Source organism: Scyliorhinus torazame, chromosome 5 (assembly GCF_047496885.1).
Source record: "Scyliorhinus torazame isolate Kashiwa2021f chromosome 5, sScyTor2.1, whole genome shotgun sequence".
NCBI lineage: Eukaryota > Metazoa > Chordata > Chondrichthyes > Carcharhiniformes > Scyliorhinidae > Scyliorhinus > Scyliorhinus torazame.
Window position 1 is genome coordinate 113,566,183 of NC_092711.1, and position 5,667 is coordinate 113,571,849.

A 5,667-nucleotide genomic window follows, 5' to 3' on the forward strand; every position below is an offset into this window, starting at 1 on the left:
TTAGGTCAGCAGCAAACTTGGAAACATTACAACTGATCCTCAATAATAATCTTTATTATTGTCACAAGTAGACTTACATTAACACTGCAATGAAGTTACTGTGAAAATCCCCTCATTGCCACATTCCGACTCCTGTTCGGGTACACAGCGGGAGAATTTAGAATATCCAAATTACCTAACAGCATGCCTTTCGGGACTTATGGGAGGAAACCTGCGCACCCGGAGCAATCCCACACAGACACGGAGAGAACGTGCAGACTTCACACAGACAGTGACCCAAGGAGGGAATCAAACCTGGGGCTCTGTCGCTGTGAAGCAACAGTGCTAACCACTGTGGTACCATGTCACAACATCCAAATCACTGATATAGACAGCTTCCCTTTGATAAATCCACACTGACTCTGCTATTTTCCAAGTGTGCCGTTTTCACATCCTTTCGAATAGACTGACATCAGGCTAACAGGTCTGCAGTTCCCCATTTTCTCTCTCCTTCCGTCCTTCAATAGTGAGTGAACATTTTCCACCTTCCAACTGGAGGAACTATTCCAGAATCCATAGAATTTTGGAAGTTGATTACCAATGGATGCACCATCTCTACAGCCGCCTCTTTCAACACTCTCGGATGTAGATCCTCAGGGCCAGGGCATTTATCAATGTTCAATCCCATTAATGTTTCTAGTACTACTGTTTCCTAATACTAATCTCTTTATGTTCCTCGTGCACTTGGTTCTCGAGTATCATTGGGATGATTTCTGTAAATTCCTGGGTTAAGACAGACACACATTTGTTTAACACTAAATAAAAACAGGAAATGTTAGATAAATTCAGCAGGTCAGACAGTATATGTGGAAAGAGGAACACAGTAAACATTTTGAGTCACATATGGCTTTTCTACAGAAATGATTGTTTATTTTTGCTGCCTCATTCACCATTATTAATTCTGTCTGTAATGAACACACATGTTTTTCTTTTTCACATATCGATCAAACCTTTTACAGTCAGATTTTATGTTTCTCACTAGTTTTTTCTCATTTCGGTTTCCTCTTTCTTCATCAGTATCTTGGTTCTCTTTTGCTAAATACTAAAAAGCTCTCAATCCTCGGTCTTGTTGCTTTTTTGGTTGCTTTATGAAAATGAAATGAAATGAAAATCGCTTATTGTCACAAGTAGGCTTCAAATGAAGTTACTGTGAAAAGCCCCGAGTCGCCACATTCCAGCGCCTGTTCGGAAGGCGGTTACGGGAATTGAACCGTGCTGCTGGCCTGCCTTGGTCTGCTTTCAAAGCCAGTGATTTAGCCCTGTGCTAAACAGCCCCTCCTGAGCCTCTTCCTTTGATTAATGCAAACTTTCACTTCTCTGGTTAGTCACGGTTACATCTCTATTCCTGTTGGATTTTTGTTCTTTAAAGGAATGTACACTTGTTGTAAATTATGTATTAATCCCTTAAATGCTAGGTATTGCTTGTCTTCTGTCATAGCTTTTAATGTAGCTTCCCAATCTACCTCAACCAACTTTCCCCACAAAACTTTGTAGAAACACCCAGCTAAATTAAACAAACAATCTTTCTAACCACCACAGTCCATCTCTAAGGCAACTTGGTGTTCCAAACAGAAATGCAAGCCAAATACCTTTTCCCTCCCAAATATCCTTTTGTGATTGAGTAATTTATGTGATTGACAGCAGCAATAATTGCCCAATCCATTCTCTGTAATCACTTGTGAACTCGCTGGTGTGTCTGCAGATGGGATAACTGAGTGAATCCTTTCCCACACAAGGAGCAGATGAATGGCCTCTCCCCGGTGTGAACCCGTTGATGTGTCAGCAGGTTAGATGACTGAGTGAATCCCTTCCCACACTCAGTGCAGATGAATGGCCTCTCCCCGGTGTGAACTCGCTGGTGCATCTGCAGGGTGAATGATTCAATGAATCCCTTCCCACACACTGAGCAGGTGAATGGCCTCTCCCCAGTGTGAACTCGCTGGTGTGTCAGCAGGTGAGGTAACTGAGTGAATCTCTTGTCACACTCAGAGCAAATGAATGGTCTCTCCCCAGTGTGAACTCGCTGGTGTGTCTGCAGACTGCATGTCCGACTGAATCCCTTCCCACACTCAGAGCAGGTGAATGGCCTCTCTCCAGTGTGAAGTCGCTGATGTGTCAACAGATTCCATGAGTGAGTGAACCCCTTCTGACAGACAAAGCAGGTGAATGCCTTCTCTCCACTGTGAACTCGCTGGTGTGTCCGCAAGTTGTTTAAATGAGTGAATCCCTTCCCACACTCACAGGTGAATGGCCTCTCCCCAGTGTGAATACGCCGATGAATCTCCAGCTCAGATGGGGAACGGGATTCCTTCCCACAGTCCCCACATTTCCACGGTTTCTCCATGGTGCCGGTGTCCTCGTGTCTCTCCAGGTTGAATGATCAGCTGAAGCCTCGTCCACACACAGAACCAGTGTATAGTCTTTCCTTACTGCGAATGGTGTGACATTTCTCAGGCTGTATTCCTGGTTAAAGCTCTTTCCACAGACAGTTTACTGAAACACTCTCTCCGGTGTGTCGCAGGGCTTTTTCAGTCACAAAATATTTCAAAAAAGACAGAACAAAAAAACGTTACCCCTTCTAGAGCCTGAGGCCAATGAGATTCAGGTCCTGATGAATTGAGCGACTCTACCAGATCTTGACGTGATGTTTGGTTTGAGATTTCTGTCTGGTTATTCTCACTTTCAGATATTCTGAAAAAGGAATTCACAAAAGTCAGCAATGTCAGTGCAAGACAGAAATTCAAAACAGACAATTCAGAATTCTACGGAACATTCTTTAATCACTTTTTCCTCAAAGCTGTAAATCTCCATCTCACTCACTCTGCTGTTTAGCACACTGGGCTAAATCGTTGGCTTTGAAGGCAGGCTAGCAGCACGGTCCAATTCCCGTACCAGCCTCCCCAAACAGGCGCCGGAATCCGGCGACTAGGGGCTTTTCACAGTAACTTCATTTGAAGCCTACTTGTGACAATAAGCGATTTTCATTTCATTTCATTTCCCTCCCGCTCTGTGGAAAATACACCCTCCAAATTCTCCAAAGATGCCAATTCATGCTGATCAACAGGTCCATACTCACCACTTCCTATCCAGGATATAGAGACCTGACAAGCTTCATGCAAGCTGCTAGACTATGGATGTGTATATTGTAGATTAAAAATGTGTATAGTACAGGATTGTATTGTCTGATTTGAGACACGGGGAGGGGGACATGAAGAAGGATGAGGTGCCGAAGAAATTTACCAGAATAGTTGCAGGGATGAGGGAATTTAGCGACAACTTGTAGCAGTTGGGGTTGTTCTCCTTGGTGTAAAGGAGGTTGAGGAGTGGGTTCATGGAGCTGTACAAATTGATGACAGGTTTAGGTGACAAAAGAAAAGCAGTTTACATTAGCTGATGGGTCGAGGGCTTGGAGAACAGATTTATGGTTTGATAAGAAATGGGGGAGGATTTGAGGAAGAAATTGTTTTACCCAGAGCCTGAACAAGATCCTAGAGGGTGGGCTGGGGGAAACCTGAGGTTTCCCTTCGCCCCCACTTCATTTGACAGCAGTTTCCAGACTTCCCACTCTCCATGCCTGGTTTCAGCAACCTGCCTCTCATGTTCACCCAGTTTTCTGAACCCTCTGTATTTCATTTTGTTTTTAAATGTCTTCCCACCTCTCCACTTGCCCCCCCAACCCCCCCCCCTCTCCACTTCCCCCCCCAACCCCCCCTCTCCACTTCCCCCCCCAACCCCCCCCTCTCCACTTCCCCCCCCCCCCACCACCACATACACACACACAATGGTAACCTGCAGTTTCCAGGCTCCCCAGGCTTGCGTTCACCTGCAGTTACCAGACTCCTAAACGACCCTCTTATGGACTGACCTGATTAACACTACACCCCTGTATGCTTCACCCGATGCCAGTGTTTATGTAGTTACATTGTGTACCTTGTGTTGCCCTATTATGTAGTTTCTTTTTTTCCCCCCATGTACTTAATGATCTGTTGAGCTGCTCGCAGAAAAATACTTTTCACTGTACCTCGGTACACGTGACAATAGACAAAATCCAATCCATCCAGTTACCAGCTCCTTCCCCCCACCTATGTTCACCCCGTTTCCAGGCCACCTTCCAACCTTGTGTTCACCCATGGTTTCCAGCCCACCCCACACGTTTTCCCACAGTTTCCAGGCCCCCCCTTCTGTTCACCAGCACTTTCCAACCTCCCTTCCCCCGTGTTCACTTTGTCAGCAGCACCAGATCACACATGCTCGCAGCAGAGGCTGATTCTGCACCGACACACTGGCCGCCTAGAATCGTGGATAGGGAGCTTTATGGAATGTTCTCGGTAAGTAATGTACCATTTACAGAATGAATTTCAGACAGGTCATTAATGTCTTGACATTCCATTCGAGATTGGTGGTGGTGGTGGGGGGGGGCGGTGCAGGGATTCAATATGCAAAATCACCACTGTCGGTCCAGAATAGAATTTAGAAGAAAAAACGTTTTCTCTTGGTTTGAGTTTGTTGTGAGAAAATCCTCCCCTTCTAAACCCTGTAAACCCCCGCACCAGCCTCCCCGAACAGGCGCCAGAATGTGGCGACTAGGGGCTTTGCACAGTAACTTCATTTGAAGCCTACTTGTGACAATAAACGATTTTCATTTTAAAAGCAGTTTCCAGAATCCATCCGTCAGTCCAGGAGAGAAATTCACAACATTCTCTCCTCCTGCCGACAGGACAGGGAGCACCGCGCATGCGCACTGCTACCCGCTGCCTCCCCTCAAGATGGCGGCCGTTACCTCCGGCCTTTCATCAGCCTCAGCTTTGCATCTGTTGCCCGTTCTGTGTAAATGTGCAGTCACTGGGTTATTATGCGGCCTGTACAGGATTCTTCACCAGTTTGGAGATACGACTCTTCCCGCCCACAACAGACTCTATTCGTCCACCTTCCGGCTCCACTCCTTTCTTACCTGATGTTGCTCCGACATCATCGCGGGCGACCATATTTAACTACACTGCGCATGCTCCAATAACGCGGCTGCGCAGTGTTTCCAGTAGTGAAAATCGGGAGCAGTCTGGGCCGCGGGGAATGACGGGTGATAGCACCGCCATTAAATGTCAATATTACTGCATGGTAAATGATGTTTTGAGATCCGTGTGGAATTGCAGCCTAAGGCCCCAGATATAAAATCAGCAATCAATTGTCGAACCCCAGTCTATTGGATTTCTGCCAGAGTGCTGTTCTGGGATTAATTGAAATAACACAAAAAACTACCCAGAATCACAAAATTATCAGAGCATAGAAGGAGGGCATTCAGCCAGTCATGTCTGACTCTTGGAAATAGCATTTCAATTAGTGCCATTTCTCCTGCCTTCTCCACATGACTGCACAATGTTTATTTTCAAATGATCATCGAATTCCTTCTTGAATGCCTGAATTGAACCTGCCCTGGTGGGAAGTGTCCCCCATCCATACCATAGCAGAGCAGTGTGCAGACGTGCTTCCACCCAGTGGATTGGACTGGATTGGATTTGTTTATTGTCACGTGTACCGAGGTACAGTGGAAAGTAGTTTTCTGCGAGCAGCTCAACAGATCATTAAGTACATGAGAGAAAAAGGAAAAAAAGAAAATACATAATAGGGCAA

At 45.8% G+C, this 5,667-nt stretch overlaps 1 long non-coding RNA gene across 1 annotated transcript; it reads right to left on the reverse strand.

Annotated features, from left to right (window-relative positions):
- Nucleotides 1–887: 887 nt before the first annotated feature.
- Nucleotides 888–4,957, reverse strand: LOC140419485 (uncharacterized). The gene is made up of 2 exons (XR_011945817.1): nucleotides 4,820–4,957; nucleotides 888–2,730 (listed from the first exon to the last, which is right to left on the reverse strand). It is a non-coding gene; the product is annotated as an uncharacterized lncRNA (long non-coding RNA).
- Between the last annotated feature and the right edge of the window lie 710 nt (nucleotides 4,958–5,667).